Source organism: Trachypithecus francoisi, unplaced genomic scaffold (genome assembly GCF_009764315.1).
Source record: "Trachypithecus francoisi isolate TF-2019V2 unplaced genomic scaffold, Tfra_2.0 Lachesis_group18, whole genome shotgun sequence".
Lineage (NCBI taxonomy): Eukaryota > Metazoa > Chordata > Mammalia > Primates > Cercopithecidae > Trachypithecus > Trachypithecus francoisi.
Genome location: NW_022681463.1, coordinates 57,716,664 through 57,734,388, shown reverse-complemented (window position 1 = coordinate 57,734,388; position 17,725 = coordinate 57,716,664). Strand labels below are relative to the sequence as shown.

The 17,725-nt window shown below is 39.4% G+C and overlaps 1 non-coding gene across 1 annotated transcript; it reads left to right on the top strand.

Annotated features, from left to right (window-relative positions):
* Positions 1-15,360: 15,360 nt before the first annotated feature.
* Positions 15,361-15,423, top strand: LOC117063803. The gene has a single exon (XR_004429087.1). It is a non-coding gene; the product is annotated as a U7 small nuclear RNA (small nuclear RNA).
* Positions 15,424-17,725: the final 2,302 nt, after the last annotated feature.

The following is a 17,725-nucleotide window of genomic DNA, read 5'->3' as shown; positions in this document are numbered from 1 at the left end:
GGCTGCACAAGCAGATGAGCAGACAGAGAAGCAGGAGAGCAGTAGAGAAGGAGAGAAGAGAAGGAGCTTCTGAATGTCAAGAGGAGTTCAGCTGGGAATGTCAAAGAAAAAACTTACGGCTGGATGGCCAAACTCCAGGGAAGATCATCTTCCCACTTCACCTGCCTTTCAGCTTTCCATCCATTCCACTGAGAGGCACCTCCAACACTCAATAAAATCCTCACATTCATCCTTCAAGTCCATGTGTGACCTGATTCTTCCTGGACACCTGGACAAGGACCCAGGTACCAAGAGGGCACTGAGCTGGTTAACACTTAAGCTGTCCATGGATGGCAAGGCTAAAATAGCACTGTAACACATGCCCACTTGGGCTTCAGGAGTCGCAGGCTCCCACCCCTAGATGCTCCTGTGGGGCTGGAACCCAGGGGTGCTCGCTCCAGTTCCTACACGTGCCTGTCCACATGCTCCCCGTCCTGTAGGGGGTTTGAGCGCCAACAGCAGCTGAACAGAGGAGCCACACCCCTGTCTTACATCCTCTGCAAGGGGGAGTAAGGGAACTCTCCCATTTTACCAGTGAGTTCTTGAGTGAGTTACAAGCTACATTTTAAGTGCCCATAATGTTGTCAATGATGATAATATAATAACTAATTTCCATTTATTGAGTAATTACTCTCTATGATTGTTATTACAAAATGTTGCCATAAGGGTGGTATATAACATTTCCATCCTACAGATGATGAAACAGAGGCACAGAGAGGTTAAGTATCTTATCTGAAAACTGATAGGTGATAAAAGATGAACCTAGCCATCATATTTATATCTTTCAAACCACAAAGTCCTTTTCACTAATTAATGCTGCCTCTGCTAAGTCATCCTGCCTAACTGCATCTCAGCCTTCTCATTTGTAAAATAAAGACGTTAGCTAGATCATCTCCCACGTCCTTTCTAGCCCTGATAATATTCGATTCTCTGTGAGCTTAGGTTAGCTGTATAGAGTAATGTGATGATAAATATTATGTGTCAATTTGGCTAAGCTAAGCTATGGTGCCCAGTTATTTAGTCAAATAGTAGTCTAGATGACGTGATCAAGGTTTTTTTTTGAGACAGAGTCTTGCTGTGTCACCCAGGCTGGAGTGCAGTGGCGCAATCTCGGCTCACTGCAACCTCCACCTCCCGGGTTGAAGCCATTCTCCTGCCTCAGCCCCCAGAGTAGCTGGGACTACAGGCGTCTGCCACCACACCTGGCTAATTTTTTATATTTTTTTAGTAGAGACGGGGTTTCACCATGTTAGCCAGGATGGTCTCGATCTCCTAACCTCGTGATCCGCCAGCCTTGGCCTCCCAAAGTGCTGGGATTACAGGCATGAGCCACTGCACCCGGCTGTGATAAAGATATTTCTTAGATGTAATTCACATTTATATTCAGTTGACCTTAAGTAAAGGAGAATATCCTTGTTAATATGGGTGGGCCTCAGTCAGTCAAAGGACTTAAGAGCAAAAACTGAGGTTTCACAGAGAAAAAGCAATTTTGCCTCAGCTCTTAACCGAGATTCCAGTATGGCAACCCTACAGATGTTAGACTTACCAGCAGCAATTCCTTTAAATGTAGATATATATACATACTATTTGTTCTGTTTCTCCAGAGAACCCTGACTGATATAAGTACGAAGTGAAGTAAAATCATTTATAGATTTTGAATATGGTGTTTTGCAATCATTAGGCCTACATCAGAGCACTAAACACAATCAAAAGTAGGTATATTAAAGCAACCTCATTAAGATGGAGGAATAGGAAGACCCAGAGCCTCCTTTTTCCCATAAAAATACTTATTCCACAATACCTGACAAATTTTCTCTATGTAAAATCCAGAAATTAGCTAAGAGGCTCTTGCAACCCAGGTGAGTGTTAAACCAGCCCATATTGAAGGAAGAACTAAAAATGGTGGCATTATCTCACTATAGTTCCTCCCCTTCGCATGGTGAAACTCCTATCTCCTGGCTTCTTCCTGGGGAGAGAAACAAAAGGCTGAACCATACATCTAATGTTGTGACTTTTGTCAGGGGACTTCAGAAGAGCCAGGTTTTGGTTTTGCCTGTCTAGAAGTGCTGATGAAACCCAGCATGTTCTAGATGCCTGGGAAACACTGATAACAAAAGAGCTGTGTGGTGAGCTGTTGCTCCAGAAAACCCACAGTATAGCGGACAGAAGTTGATACAGTTCTGTGACCTCTCCTTTAGGGAGAAAGAGAAGAGTGAAACGTAAGTCTCATGTTCCAGCTTTTAAGGGGGCTACCCAAGGGACTGGTTTCTGTCATAAGTCTCATGTTCCAGCTTTTAAGGGGGCTACCCAAGGGACTGGTTTCTGTCTACTTAGGGGACCCAACATAGTCTTGATGCCACTGAGGACAAGAAAGAGTGAGGAGGCGTGTTTCAGTTTCAAAGAACACATGCTACAGCAGACAGTTACCAGCGGAAGCCAGGAAATATGAGCTTCCGAAAAAAAGAAGAAAGAAAAAAGAAGGAAGAAAAAGACAAAGGAGTAGAAAAAGAAGAAACAACCAGCTGATCTCTCTAATTGGGAATCTACATATACAAGTTCAGAGAAGACAAACATGCAAAAAAAGATTTGAGAAGGTCCCAAAATCTCTAGCCAGGCTGATTGGTGAAGGTTCCCTTTATGAAGCCAGTCCATAAAGACTGGAAGAGTTGCTATGTTTCAAATGTGGGATAACCACACAAAGTGACAAAACCAATTAAGAAACAAGGTGAAAAGTCCCAATTAAAGGAACAGAATAAATCTCCAGACACCAACCGTAAAGAAGTGGAGATATATAAATTACCTGACAGGAATTCAAAATAACTGTCAATAAAATGTTCAATAAGATAAAAAAGACACATAAACAAAATGAGAATTTCCACAAAAATATACATTCTTTTTCTTTTTTTTTTTTTTTTTTTGAGACGGAGTCTCGCTCTGTCGCCCAGGCTGGAGTGCAGTGGCGCGATCTCGGCTCACTGCAAGCTCCGCCTCCCGGGTTTACGACATTCTCCTGCCTCAGCCTCCGGAGTAGCTGGGACTACAGGCGCCCGCCATCTCGCCCGGCTAATTTTTTTGTATTTTTAGTAGAGACGGGGTTTCACCGTGTTAGCCAGGATGGTCTCGATCTCCTGACCTCGTGATCCACCCATCTCGGCCTCCCAAAGTGCTGGGATTACAGGCTTGAGCCACCGCGCCCGGCCAAAAATATACATTCTTCAAAGAAAGAAGCAAATAGAAAACTTGCAGCAGAAGAATGCAGTTACTGAAGAGAAAAATGTACTAGAAGAGTTCAACAGCAGTCTTGATCAGGTACAAAAAAAATCAGTAAACTAAAAGACAGGTGATTTGAAATTATTCAGTCAGAGATTCAAAAAGAAAAAAGAATGACAAAGATTAAAAAGCCTAAGGAACTTACGGGATACGACCAAGCAGACCAACGAATACATATAGGAGTTCCATAAGGAGAATAGAGAGAGATAAAGGAGCAGAAAACTTATGTAAAGAAATAATGGTTGAGAACTTCCTGAATCTGAGGAAGGAAATGGACATCCAGGTTTAAACATTCCAATAAATTTCAAATAAGATGAATTCAAAGAAGTTAACACTGAGATACCTTATAATCAAATCGTCCAAATTCAGAAACAGAGAGAATTTCAAAAGCAGAAAGAGAAAAACAACTCATCGCATAAAAATACACTCCATGAAACTATCAGCAGATTTTTCAGCAAAAACATCATAGGCCAGAGGAAGTAGGGTTATATATTCAAAGTGCAGAAAGAAAACAAAACTGACATTAAAATACACTATATACTGCAAAACTGTCCTTCATAAATGGAGAGATGAAGACTTTCCCAGATAAGCAAAAGTTGTGGAAGTTCATCACCACGCGACTTGCCTAATAAACACTAAAGGGAATCCTTCAAATTTAAATAAAAAGATGCTAAACAACAACACAAATGTATATGAAAATATAAAGCATGCTGGTAAAGGCCAATATATAAACAAATATTGAATTTTGTAATATTGTAATAGTGATGCATAAATGACTTTTGATTCTGGTGGAAGTTATAAGACAAAAGTATAAAAAATAACTATAACCACTAAAATCTGCTAATGGGGACACAATATAAAAATAATTTGTTATATCAATATCATAAGTTTGGGGGGAAAGAGTGAAGTGCAGAGTTTTCATATGTGATTAAACTTAATCTGTATGAGCTTTAACTAGATCATTGTAACTATGTTTTATGTAAGCCCTATGGTAACCACACGGAAAATACCTAGAAAAATACAGAAAATGAAATGAAAAATGTTATTACAAAAATATCAACAAAACACAAAATATTGTAAGAGAGGAAAAGAAGGACAAAAGAGCTATCAGACACATACAAAGTAATAAAATGCAGTAGTATGTCTTTCTTTATAATTAATTACTTCACATGTAAATGCATCAAATTCCCCAATCAGAAAACATAAGGTGGCTTAATGAATAAAAATTAAACAAGATCCAACTATATGCTGTCTACAAAATACTCACTTTAGATTTAAAGACACAAATAGGCTGAAAGTAAAAGGATTTTTAAAACGTTTTTTAAAAGGACATTTCATGCGAATTGTAACCAAAAGAGCACAGCTGGCCATATTTATCTAGGCAAAATATACTGTAAGTTGAAAACTGTCACAAGAGACAAAGACATTATATAATGGCAAATTGTCAATTTACCAGGAAAATAAAAAAATATAAATATATAATGCAGCCAACATTACAGCACCTAAAATATGAAGCAAACATTGACATAATTGAAGGGAGAAATACACAAAAACACAATAATAGGAGATGTCAGTACCCCAATTTAGGTAACAAATAGAACATCAAAACAGAAAAATCAATAAAGAAACACAGGACTTGAATGACACTAAGGAACAAATAGACCAAACATACATATACAGAACATTTCGCCCAACAGCAGCAGAATACACATCCTTCTCAAGCACACACAGAACATTCTCCAAGACAGAATCACACATTAGGTCAAGAAAGAAGTCTTAACAAATGTAAGAACACTGAAATCATACCAAGTTTATTTTCCAGCCACAATGTAATGAAACTAGAAATCAAAAGCAGAAGTAAAACTGGAAAATTCACAAATATGTGAAATTTAAACAACGCACTATTGAACAACCCACAGGTCGAAGAACAAAGTCAAAGGGGAAATTAGAAAATATCATTAAACAAACGAAAATGGAAACATAGCATTCCCAACACTTATGAGATGCAGCAAAAGCAAGACTAAGAGGGAAGTTTATAGTAAATGCCTACACTAGAAATGAAGAAATAATTCAAATGGACAACATAATTCTAGATCTCAAAGAAATAAAAAAAGAAAAACAAGCTAAGCACAAAGTTACCAGGTGGAAGGAAACAATAAAGATCAGTGCAGAAATAAATAAAATAACAATAGAAACATAATAGAAAAAAAAAAAAAATCAATGACACTGAGTTGTTTTTTGAAAAGACCAACAAAAGCAAGACAAACTTAATAAAAAGAGATAACTCAAATAAAATCAGAAGCAAAAGAGGGGACATAACAACTGATACCACAGACATCCTTACAGACTATTACAAACAACTGTAGTCTAACAAATGGATACATTCCTGGACACATACAACGTACCAAGATTGAATCACGAAGAAACAGAAAGCCTCAATAAACCAATAATGAATAATGAGATTAAAGCCTTAATAAAAAGTTGCTCGTCAAAGAAAAGCCCCGGTGGCTTTACTGTTGAATTCTCCCAAACACGTAAAGAACTAATACCGATTCTACTCACAGCCTTCAAAAACATTAAAGAGAAGGAACACTCTCAAACTCAATTTATGAGGCCAGCATTACTGAGATAGAGACATTACAAGAAAATAAAACTACAGGCCAATACTCTGATAAATGTATATGCAAAAATCCTCCACCAAACACCAGCAAACAGAATTCAACAGCACATTAAAGGCATCAGATGCCATGACCAACTGGGATTTATTCCAAGGATGCGAGGATGATTCAACTTACACAGATCAATAAATGTGATACATCATAGCAACAGAATGAAGTACAAAAACCATATAATCATCTCAATAGACTCAGAAAAAGCACTGATAAAATTCCATATTCCTTCATGATAAAAGCTGTCAACAAATTAGCCATAGAAGGAATATATTTCAACATAATGAAGACGGTATATGACAAACCGTCAGTTAACATCATACTCAATGGTGAAAAACTGAAACTTTTCCCTCTACGATTAAGAACACAGCCAGGATAAGAACAACACAGCCAGGATTCCTACTCTTGCCACTTCTTTTTAACAGAATAATTTGGCTAATACTGGAAGTCCCGGCCAGAGCAATTAGGTAAAAGAGAGAAAAGGCAACCAAATCCAAAAGGAAGAAGTAAAATTATCTCTGTTCACAGATGACATGATCTTATATATAGAAAACGCTAAGGATCCCACAAAATCTATTAAATAAATTAATTCATTAAGATTGCGGCTGGGCACGGTGGCTCATGCCTGTAATCTCAGCACTTCAGGAGGCCGAGACAGGCGGATCACGAAGTTAGGAGATCGAGACCATCCTGTCTAACACACGGTGAAACCCTGTCTCTACTAAAAATACAAAAAAATTAGCTGGGCGTAGTGGCAAGTGCCTGTAGTCCCAGCTACTCGGGAAGCTGGGACACGAGAATGGCGTGAACTCGGGAGGCGGAGCTAGGAGTGAGCCGAGATCCCGCTACTGCACTCCAGCCTGGGTGAGGGACACTCTGTCTCAAAAAATAAAACAAAAAAAAAAATGCAAGACTCAAAATCAACAGCTATGTTACTATATACTAACAATGTCCAACTCGAAAAGGAAATTAAGAAAACAATACTGTTTATAAAAGCATCAGAGAATAAAATAATTAGAAACAAGCTTAACGAGAGAAAAAAAACCTATATACTGAAAACTACAAAACATTGCTGAAAGAACTTAAAAGGATACAAATAAATTAGAAGACATCCCGTGTTCATGGGTTAAAAGACAATATTATTAAAATATCCATACTACCCAAAGCTATCTGCATATTCAGTGCACTGTATATCAAAATCCCACTGGTATTTTTTACAGAAATAGAAATAATATTCCTAAAATTTGTATGAAACCGCAAACAGTCCTGAAGAGCCAAAACAATCTTAAGGAAAAAGAAAATAGCTAAGGGCCCCACACTTCCTTGATTTCAAAGCATTTTGCAAGTTACAGAAATTTAAATGGTATAGTACTAGCACAAAGACAGACATACAGACCAATGGAACAGGACAGAGCACAGAAATAAACCCACATTCACATGGTCAACTGATCTTCAATAACAACACAAATAATTTACAATGGGGAAACGATTATTTCCTCCGCAAATGATGTCGGGGAAAACTGGATATCCACATGCAAAAATAAATTGTACCTGTATCTTACACCATACACAAAACCAACTCAAAATGGCTTAAAGACTTAATATAAGACCTGCAACTATAAACTCCTAAAAGAAAACACAGAGAGAAAGATTTGTGACATTAGTCTTGGCAATGGTGTCTCGCATGTGACACCAATAACACAGGCAATGAAAGCAAAAATTGACAAGTGAGACCACATCAAATTTACAAAGCTTCTGTAAACTACAAAACAAACGAAACAATCAATAGAGTGAAATGGAAGCTTATGGAATAGGAGAAAATACTTGCAAACCACATATCTAACAAAGGGTTAATATCCAAAATATATAAGAAACGTCAACAACTCAATAGCAAAAACCAGTCCTATTGTGTCCTTAATTGGTGGGTTTTTGGTCTCACTGACTTTAAGAACGAAGCAGCAGACCCTCGTGGTGAGTGTTAACAGTTCTTAAAGACAGTGTGTCCGGAGTTTGTTCCTTCAGACGTTCAGATGTGTCTGGAGCTTCTGCCTTCTGGTGGGTTCGTGATCTCACTGTCAGGAGTGAGGCCGCAGACCTTCGCGGTGAGCATTACAAATCTTAAAAGCAGCAGGTCTGGAGTTGTTTGTTCTTCCCAGTGGGTTCGTGGTCTCAGTTGCTTCAGGAGTGAAACTGCAAACTTTCATGGTGAGAGTTACAGCTCATAAAGGCAGCGTGGACCCAAAGAGTGTGCAGCAGCAAAACTTACTGCAAAGAGCCAAAGAACAAACCTACCACACTGTGAAAGGTGACCTGAGCCAGTTGCCACTGCTTGCTCGGCAGCCAGCTTTTATTCCCTTATCTGGCCCCACCCACATCTTGCTGATTGGTCCACTTTACAGAGAGTTGATTGGTCCGTTTTGACAGAGTGCTGATTGGTGCATTTACAATCCTTGAGCTAGTCACAGAGTGCTAGTTCCCGCCTGCGCTTCTCCCTCCACACCTCCTGGCAAGCAGAGGGAGGAGGCTCGGGTCTCAGCCACCCCAGAGAGGGCCTCCCACGATGCCGTGGCAGGCTGAGGGACTCCTCAAGCACCGCCAGAGTGGACTGTCGAGGAGGTGCTGAGAGTGAGGGCTACTAGCACATTGTCACCTCTCACTATTACAAAATAAACAAAATAGTTGAATAGATGTTTCTCCAAAGACGACATACAAATAGCCAACAGGAATATGAAAAGGTGCTCAGCATCACCAGTCATCAAAGAAATGCAAAACTACAATGATATATCATCTCGCACCTATAAAAAAATAAATTTTAAAAAAGAATATAGGCCGAGGCAGGCAGATCACCTGAGGTGAGGAGTTCGATACCAGCCTAGCCAATGTGGTAAAACCCCATCTCTACCAAAAACACAAAAATTATCTGGGCGTGGCAGTGGGTGCCTGTAATCTCAGCTATGCAGGAGGCTGAGGCAGGAGAATCACTTGAACTCAGGAAGCGGAGGTTGCAGTGAGCCAAGATTGTGCCACTGCACTCCAGCCTGGGTGACAGAGCAAGATTCTGTCTCCAAAAAAAAAATTATATATATATAATATATATATATATATAATTGTGTGTATATATACATATATACATGTGTATATATGTGTGTGTATATATATGGGTAAACAAAGATGTGGAAAAATTAATTGGAACCCTTATGCACTGTGAGGAATGTAAAATGGTGGAAGCCACTATGATGAAAATCTAAAAATAGAATTACTATATGATCCAGCTTTCTGAGTTTTAATCCAAAAGAACTGAAATCAGGATCTCAAAGAAATGCTTGCAGTCCCATATTCCTTGCAACGTTGTTCACAATAGCCAAGACGTACAAACAACCTAAATGTTCATCGGTGAATAAATGGACAAAAAAGTGACATATACGTATAACTGAATTTTATTTGGCCTTAAGGAAGGAAATCTTGTCATATACCAACATGGATGAACCTTCAGGACATTATGCTCAGCAAAATAAGCCAGTCACAAAAGGACAAATACTGTATCATTCCACTTATATGAGGAGTCTAATTCATCAAAGCAGAAAATAGAATGGTGGCTGTCAGGAGCTGGGGTGACAAGAAATGGGGAGCTGCTTTTCAATGGGCATAAAATTTCAATCATGCAAGATGAAAAAAGTTCTAGAGGTCTGCTGAACAACATTGTGCTTATAATTAACAATATTGTCATGTATGCTTAAATATTTGCCAAGACAGATCTCATGTTATGTATTTCGTATCAAAATTAAGAGAAAGTACATATGTTAAAATTGAAAGTAAAAACCAAATAAGTGGAAAGAATTACAGTAGTATAAATTTTGCTTCTAGACCTATGGCCAGCCACAGTTCAAAACTGCTTTTGGTTTTGTTTTTCAAAGTATATTCCATAATTTTCCATGGCAACTTCCTCCATTACCCTTAGGAAGTTTTTCTTTAAATGTGTCCTAACTCTGTCATTAAATACGGCATTTGTTTAAGTTTAATTTTTGTTTGTTTGTTTTTTGAGACAGTCTCGCTCTGTTGCCCAGGCTGGAGTGCAGTGGCTCAATCTGGGCTCACTGCAAGCTCCGCCTCCCGGGTTCACGCCATTCTCCTGTCTCAGTCTCCCGAGTAGCTGGGACTACAGGCACCCACCACCACCCCCGGCTACTTTTTTGTATTTTTAGTAGAGACGGAGTTTCACTGTGTTGACCAGGATGGTCTCAATCTCCTGACCTCGCGATCTGCCCACCTCAGCCTCCCAAAGTGCTGGGATTACAGGCGTGAGCCACCCCACCGGGCCAAGTTTAAATATTTTATTTGGTACTTGTCTATACCCCTGGGATTTGTTTGTGTGTGCTTTTCCTTCCTTATACCATAAATATTTTTTTTAAAATGACTCTGAGACTTTCCTTGGTATTGTCCAGCAGATTGATGATCTTTAAACTTCATTATGCACTTGAGGCCAGAAGTTCAAGACCAGCCTGGGCAACATGGCAAAATCTCATCTCTACTAAAAATACAAAAGTTAGCCCAGCATGGTGGTTTATGCCTATAATCCCAGGTACTCAGGAGGCTGAGGCAGGAGGATCACTTGAACCCAGGAGGGGAAGGTCAGTGAGCCAAGATCATACCACTGCTCTCCAGTCTGGACAACAGAGTGAGACCCTGTCTAAAACAAACAAACAAACAAACAAACAAACTTTATTTTAAAATAACCAATGCAGCCAGCAAGGTAGTTATCTCATCTGATTTTATTTTCTTGGTTATACTTTTCACTTTGTTACATAGGCCTTGCCTTTAAAATGCCAGGAATTACATTCAATTTACCTCTTCTCTCCACATGTAACTATATATATTTAAATTTAAATTATTTAGAATTATATAAAATCTAAATTTTAGTATCCTAGTCACATTAGCCACATTTGAAGCACTCAACAGCCACATGTGACTAGATTACTGTATTGGACAGCACAGATACAGAATATTTTTATCATTGCAGAAAGTTCTATTGGATGGCTCTATTCTAGATCCTATCCTTACCCTCCAAAATCCCTACTCATAATTAGAATATTAGCAGAACACAGCCTCTAAAGAAATCTCACTTGTCTCATCTGAAAAGTGAGGATAACACTTTTTTGACTCAGGAAAGAGGACTGACCCACATTTCCCTTGAGGTTCCTTACCAGTATGATAGCCTCATTTCTGTGAACCCACTAAAACTTGACCCTTGGTCAGGAAGAAAACTCCATTATAATAATGTTTCTCTGGAAACAATCAAATTTGAATGACATCATTTCAATTCACAGCTTCTTTGCCAAGAATATAACCTACTTAAGTGTAGGAACTGCATTCCAGCTCCACAAATTCCTTATTAGGTCCAAAATGGCAGGTGGTACTTAAACCATATCAGTTTTTTCACACCCCAGCAGGCCTTGAAATCACTGTGATAAGAGAATCAGCCTCTCAAAGAAGGGTCACAGCATGCCTATAAGAAGACATCTGGGAAGCAGAACATTTATTTTAAAATGCAAACTATGTAGTCCTGCAAGTAATTAATTGGGAACATAAGTTGTATTTGAACTAAAACGGAACCTTTGATTACACTTAATGTCAGCTGGATGATTAATGTATGAAGTGTTTGCTGTTTACTAAACAAAGGATTTGTCTTTTTTTACCATCTGAAAAATTTTGTCTAAAACACTTATTTTCAGAGATGTGATCATTTCTTTGGCACTTACTGGACTGTTAAATTGAATTCATGCTGTCCTTCCATGTTTCCCAGCCTACTCGGGAAGTATGAAAATGGGAACTGATGAGCAAGGCCTGGACATGTTTCCACATCTACTGTGTCCATGTTTGTTAATGCAAGTCAGTCCTGCACAGAGATCTACCACCTGGACCAAGAAAAATGGTGAGCAGTATACTTCGCTGCTGGGGCAGCTTTCACTCCATGTCTAAAACAGTTTCCTAAATTGGGATATTACTCATTTTTATCATAACCCTTTTGGAGATTAATGTATTATATCAGAAACCATCTAAAATACACAGATATACTTAAATGACCATAATTCCCAGTGCAAAATATAACAGGAAAGATTATCAAACCACTCTCCCCCTACCCTTCAAGTCTTAATCTCGGCTCTAGGTTTACCTGAGCAGGAAAAATGAACTGGGGGAGATGTGAGTGATTCTCTCCATCCTTGCACTAACTTACCTAATCTTTAATTGTGCCAAATCAACTTCGTTGTGTTATTCTTGGCTTCTTGCCTCATGAGGAACCAGAAGTTTGTAAGCCCATAGAGGAAGCAGTGTTTTTTACCCTGGGGCTCATCAACCTCCAGAAAATAAAAGCAAAATTATATAAAAACCTGCATTTTTTTTTTCTTGGGAGAAGGCTAATGGTTTTCATTAGATTTTGAAAGAAGTCCATGATCCAGAAAAGACTAAAAAGTCTCAATTTTGATGGATTTGGAATAGAATCAAGTCACTGATGAAGTTACTGCCTCTGCCACTAGTCGGGGCAGTGAGTGGGTACAACACAGCAGCCAGAGTTCTGTTAAAAAAACAGAACCTGTGTGCTGAAGTCAAGAGCCCTTCTCTCATTCCAGCTTTTAATAGTTGAGATGTGATCAATAAACACTGGTGATAGACTTTAAGTCCCGTGATATTGTGATTTATAATGAGAAATACATATTTGGTCTGTAATCTCATTTCTGACACACTGCTCCTAAAATCCTAGTAATTTCCTAAGTGATAAGAGCTTTGGAAGTATCTTTGGTTATAATATTTGGTCTTTTGTTCCGGATTCCTAAACTAGCTCCAGAGTATCTCTTGTTATTCATACCAAGCCCGTTTCAACCACACCCAAGTTTATATTAATGAGGTGATTTTTCAAAAGCCCCTAGAAAATCACTGGATGGGGCTAGATGCTGGAGGAATTAATCATGTGATTAGAAGTTGGAACTTTACCCCCAACCTGCAAGGGGCAAGGAGCTGAAGCCTGAATTGATCATCATTGGTCAGTGATTTAATCAGTCATGCCTACAGAATGAAATGTCCATGAAAACTCAACAGGACAGGGTTTAGAGAGCTTCTGGGTGGGTGACTAAGGAGGATGACATGCCCAGAGCGGGCATGGAAGCTCCGTGTCCCTTCCTCCATCGCTTCCATTTAGCTGTTCTTGAGATAACTGGTAAATGTAAATAAACGTTTTCCTGAGTTTTGTGAGCCATTCTAGCAAATTGTCAAACCCAAGGAGGACGTCACAGGAACCTCTGATTTATAGCCAGCCAGTCAGCAACACAGGTGAAAGGTGGCAACCTGGACCTGTCAGTGACCTAAAGTAGAAGCTGTCTTTTTTTTTTTTTTTTTTTTTGAGACAGAGTCTCACTGTGTTGCCCAGGCTGGAGTACAGTGGGATGATCTTCACTCACTGCAAGCTCCGCCTCCCAGGTTCACGCCATTCTCCTGCCTCAGCCTCCCGAGTAGCTGGGACTACAGGCGCACACCACTGTGTGCAGCTAATATTTTGTATTTTTAGTAGATATGGGGTTTCACCATGTTAGTCAGGATGGTCTCAATCACCTGACCTCATGATCTGCCCACCGTGGCCTCCCAAAGTGCTGGGATTACAGGTGTGAGCTACCACGCCCAGCCAGTCTTACGGAACTGATCCCTTAACCTGTGGGATTTGATGCTATCTCCAAGTAGATCATGTCAGAATTGATTTAAATTGTAGGATACACAGTTGGTGTCCACAGAGAATTGGAGAATTGCCTGGTGTGGAAAACCCACACATCTGGTGTCAGAAGTAAATTATTGAGGGTAGTAGAGAGTAGAGGAAAAAAACATTTTTCCTTTAGTTGGTGGAGAGAAGGAAATAGTTTTCCCTTACAGCCCTGAAAGATTGGCTGGTGACATGCCAGAGCTCTGATTGCAATAACATTCACCATTATTTGTTGATACACATTCTTCCATTTAATCTTAATAATCCTTCAAAGTGGTATGATTACCCCATTAAAAGATGAGAAAACCAAGGATCAAACGGGCTAACTAATTTGTTCAAGATGACAAAGTTACCACATTGCAGAACGAAAATTAGAGCCCAGGTCACTCTGATTCAAAAAGCTTATTCATTAATGATGCCCAGCTCTATAGGAATATCTGTCCAGATTCCCAGAATGCACCTTCAATTCTATCATCCCACCTAAATCTGAAAAGGTAGCACATCTCATGATTCTTCCAGCCAGGCAAAGCAAGGCTAATTTTAGAAGTCTAATGAGAAAAGATTAAGGTACTTCCTGTTAGACAGTCAACACGAGTGGCTCTCATTAGCAACAATAAAAACCCAGCTTGTACGGTCGGCAAAAGTAGCAGCCTCCTCTTTCTTTTGTGATTCTCAGCTGGGTTGCCCCTTTAAGAAGCTTAGCCCACATAGTCACATTCATAGATCGTCTAAGTCAAAATCTTTTTTAAAAACACCCAGGAGCGATCCCTAACTACCAAGGAGTAAGACATCCTTTCAAGAAAGAACATTGAAGAGGTTTATCTGAATGTCAGCAAGTTTCACCTAGTCAAAAGAAATCCATCTAGAAAAGCGATTTTATACAATTTGTGAATTCTATTCAATTCAACTTTTATTTACAGTTGCTCTATGTAGGAATTGTGCAGAACACAGCAGAAGAGGGTAAGATGTACAGAATGAGATGTTCTCCACCGGAGGTTCACAGTTCATTGGTAGAGACAGATACACACCCAATATGTATAGTCCGGCAGACAATACTAAGTTGGAAAATTGATTTCCAACAAAGTGCAAGAGAACAAGAGAGGGAGACAGTGATTCTAATTGTTGGTCAGGGTAGAGACAAATGTGAGAAGAGCTTGTGGAGAGTGTGGGCTCTGTGGATAAAGGCAAGTAAGATGTGAATGAATACTAGCATCCCAAAAGCATAGAAGCAGAGGTTGTGCAGGTCTCTGGAAAAACAAGAATGTCCTGGGAAGGCCAGAGAGTAGAGTGACAGGCCCATCCTGTAGACCCATGCCCCTCAAAGTGAGGTCAAAGCCAGAGCATCCTTGGAAACACTTAGAAACTTCAGCATACAAAAAGCCCAGGTGCCACCCTGGACCAAATGCATCAGAATCTGCATTTTTACAAGATCCTCGGGTGACTCATATGCACATGAAGGTTTGAGAAACATTCCTGCAGACAGTGGGGAGCCATTGGAGGTCCCTGGGAGAGAGGAGTTATCTGTTCTTAGATGTGCTTGGGAAATGCAACTTTAGGAAGCAGAGTAGAGGGCACACAGAATTACCAAATGAATGAGCAGTTACTCAACCAACAAAATCTTTTGAAAATATGAATGTTAAGTGTTTCAGCTCTTTTAGAATTGGTCTAGCAGGTTTTCTGGTTTGTACTAGAAAAACCATAGAAAGTGAAAATAGAAAATAATATGAACAGTCATCTATTGGAATGATGATTAATAAATGATACTCCTGTACTCATAGCTCCATCATATTTGACTGTAAGGTAATTAGGGTATTAATTTTTAAGTGCAATTTATTCATCAGATGGGAGGATAAGGCAGTAAAATCAGGTTGTAGACAAAAATAACATATTTTTCACTTTAGTTCACTATCTGGAATCTATGTAACCATACTATTTTAGATTATTCAGATTTTTTTAATACTCTTTGAAATCTGATGGCCAAGGACCCTGTAATCCCAGATAAGATTGATCAGGCAGGCCCACCGCCCCAATTCCAGAATACTCTCTAGCAACTCATACACCCTCCCCCATTCCACAAACACCCATTTTGAGATAGCCAGGATAATTTTCTTCATTTCCTGCCTAGACAGCTGTGGAATGTTGTAATTCATTGTTAGGCAGCTGCAGCAATCCTCCTTAGAAAAGAATACATCTTGTCAAGGATATGGTTATTCTCAAATTTTGAGTTTATTTTTTAAACAGTGATGTACCCACCAGACGTAGAAACAGTCAAGCCTGAGAAACCTCAAAGGGAGGCTGGATCTAACACACGCATTCCTGCTTAGAGGTCAGTGCTACAAATACCCTCACCAGGTTGCCTGTAATCTCACTGCTTCAGCAAACAGTCCAACCCACTCCTGTTGGAAAATCCTCTGGACTCCTGAAAATAACTCCTTCCTAACTGAGTAAACCTTAACCCTCTCCTACAAGCTAATAAGAAAATGCAGCACATCTAGAAGGTGAAGAGTAGCAGATTTTCATCCTCAATTATCTCCTCCCTCCACATCCATAAAAACAGCCCTGCTATCTTCTGATCTTTACTACAAAACTAAGGAGAAGAGAGCAAAATGAGATTAAAATCTCTCCACACTGTGTGAGTGCGTGTGCATGTGTGTGTGTGTGTGTGTGAGAGAGAGCGTGTGTGTGTGTGTGTGTGTGTGTGTGTGTGTAGCTATGTGGGAGGGAGACAGAGACAATCACATAAAAATTGAAAATTACCCCAGATGACAATAAAATAGACAAGACAGAAAACTCCAGGGAACAGTGATGATTAGAGTGAGTAGGAGTGTCGTGTGAAGGCTAAGAGGTTAGACTATTTAGATTACTTGGGAAATGTGGGATATTAGATCAAGGAAGATCCGTTACTATACCACGTCCTATAATTTAGATACTGCAAATCACAAACAGGACAAATATGAAGGAAGCTTTCCTACTCTTAACATGGCTGCTTCTGCTTTCATAATAACCTCTCATTAGGTACAATTTTAATTTTTTAAGGCACCTTAGAGTTGGCAAAATGGATCCAGAGGCAATTAAAGTCCCTCTAGTTTCTTTTGTGAAATTGGTGTTTAACAGCTATTTGGGGAGTTTCTCCCAATAAAAATCCCATTTTTTCCCCATTTCTATTTCAGAATTTCCAATAATCATTAAATTTTGTTTGACAAGTTCAAGTAAAGCTATTTTATCACTTCATAAAATCAGTCACAAAACTCTCTTCCAAGGTAGAGAGGAGACAGAGTCTTTGTCCATCAGCACAGCCTGGAGATCTACAGAAAGTAGGCAGCAAAGGTCAACTGGCCTCACTCAATCAACAAACCTCTCTGAGCACCTTTGCATAGCTACTACCTATTATGCACTTTGCTAGGCAGAGGCTACAAGAGGACGAATAAGGCATAAACTCTATCTCACAGAGCTGATGTATTTACAAGGGAGACAATTAAAGAAAGAATAACCATAATACAGATTTATTAATATAACAGGGGCAGCTGCCTACTGAGGGTCAGGAATGGATTCCTGACCAATTAGGGGAAAATGTCACTCCAAGAGTTCATTCTTAGAAGTTAATTCTGATGTAGGTTTTGGCAGACCTGGATATGCTTAGTCAGGGTTAACCAGCTCTAAGAGTTTATAGTTTGACTAAGGAATTTAAGTAGAACAATGATGGACACACACAAAACAAGTTATTATGGAACCACATTACCAAATTCAAAGGAGTTTGAAATCTGACATGAAGATGAACTCGTTGGCCCCCTTAGAAAATCCTCATGTACTAAGTACGTTGTAGGCAATCTGTAGTTGGTTTATTGGGGAAGTCTTGCTAGTCAGGAATGCATCAGCATCAAGCAGCTTCGAACAAGCAAGGACTCCAGAGCTGGACTGACTGGGTTTGAAGCCTGGTTCTGCCATTTACTAGATACTTGACTTTCAGCTCAACCTCTCTATATCATTTTCCTTACCTGAAAAA